The sequence below is a fragment of the Cebus imitator genome, unplaced genomic scaffold, assembly GCF_001604975.1.
Source record: "Cebus imitator isolate Cc_AM_T3 unplaced genomic scaffold, Cebus_imitator-1.0 Scaffold3495, whole genome shotgun sequence".
NCBI classification, from domain to species: domain Eukaryota; kingdom Metazoa; phylum Chordata; class Mammalia; order Primates; family Cebidae; genus Cebus; species Cebus imitator.
Window position 1 is genome coordinate 1 of NW_016110810.1, and position 1,707 is coordinate 1,707.

Below are 1,707 nucleotides of genomic sequence, written 5' to 3' on the forward strand. Positions count from 1 at the left end.
TTTTTTTTTTTAATTTTAACAGAGTTTAACATAATGCCAGTTGTTTGAAGTTACAAGAAGTCATATCCATATAACTGATAATGCTTCCAATGAAACCTTTCGCAAACCTAAAAGACAGCATAATTGTCTTGTAGCTACCTTTTTGAAGGGAAAAGGAGCTGGGCGTGGTGGCTCATGCCTGTAATCCAGCACTTTTGGAGGCTGAGGTGGGCTGATCACCTGAGGTCAGAAGTTTGAGAACAGGCTGACCAACATGGAGAAACCCCCATCTCTACTAAAAATACAAAATTAGCCAGGCACGTTGGCGGCATGCCTGTAATCCCAGCTACTCGGGAGGCTGAGGCAGGAGAATCCCTTGAACCTGAGAGTTGGAGATTGCAGTAAGCCGACGTCGTGCCATTATACTCCAGCCTGGGTAACGAGCAAAACTCATCTCAAAAAAAAAAAAAAAAAAAAAAAAAGAAAAATTTATGTATCATTATAGTTCAGTGAATTTTCACAAACAGAACACACCCAGGTCAGGAAATGTAAGATAAACAGTACCTCCAGAGTTCCTTCATGGTCCCTTCCATTGACGTACATATACATATTTTTTGAAATGAATATAAACTCCAAGATTTTATTGTCTTCATAATAAAACAAAAGATGACACATAGAACTGGATCACTTGGCCCTTTCTCTTCTCTTCTCTTCCCAGTTCAGAATGCTTGCATCTTTTAATAGCCAGCATTCTCTTAGATCTGCAGTTGGGCTCAGCGCACTCAAGCTTTAGCACAATCTTCTTTGTAGTTTTAGCCTTTTTCCGGAAAATCGGCTTAGCCTGCCCACCATAGCCACTCTGCTTCCTGTCATAACACCACTTTCCCTGGGCATACAGAGAATCCTTGCCCTTCTTGTACTGTCTCACTTTGTGAGGTTGGTGCTTGCCACACTTCTTACAGAAAGTCTGGCGCTAAAGTTTTAGGAATGTTGATCATGTTTGCATGAGTGCTGTCGTCACAAAAAGGGCTTGTATATTTTTAATTCCTCTGTATAAAGCTCACTTCATTCCTAATCTCTTAAATTTCTTCCTGATTTGGGCTCTTAACATTATTTTCAGTCTCTTTGCAAAGAAAACAAAAAGAACTCGCTGCACTGAAACTTGTCTCTTCTTTCATAATCTCATCTCTTGATCAATCTGCTTCCGTTAAACCAAAGTGTCTTGTGTGGCTACAAAGTCGTAACTCGAGGGAATATGGGGGTTGGAATGGAAAATGCAGCGGTGGGGTAGTAGCTAACATTCCTTGGAGATTTCAAAGCTGAAGGAACTTTGGTTGTGAGCTCACCTGTGGGTTTCTGCAGAGGAGTGAATAAGCAAGTGAGGACACAGTGATGGGAGCAGCTTGCTCGTGCTCAGAACTCTGACCAGGCCTTTAACAATTATTTGTGGGCCACGTGCGGTGGCTCACACCTGTAATCCCAGCACTTTGGGAGGCCAAGGCGGGCAGATAACCTGAGGTCAGGAGTGTGAAACCAGCTTGACCAACATGGAGAAACCCCATATCACTAAAAGTACAAAAATTAACCAGGTGCAGTGGCTGGCGCCTGTAATCCAGCTATTCAGGAGGCTAAGGCAGGAGAATCACTTGAACTCAGGAGGCAGAGGTTGCAGTGAGCCTAGATCATGCCATTGCACTGCAGCCTGGGCAACAAGAGCAAAACTACGTC

General features: G+C 43.2%; 1 pseudogene; it reads right to left on the reverse strand.

The window, feature by feature from the left end:
* Nucleotides 1-444: 444 nt before the first annotated feature.
* Nucleotides 445-1,461, reverse strand: LOC108299255 (annotated as a pseudogene).
* Nucleotides 1,462-1,707: the final 246 nt, after the last annotated feature.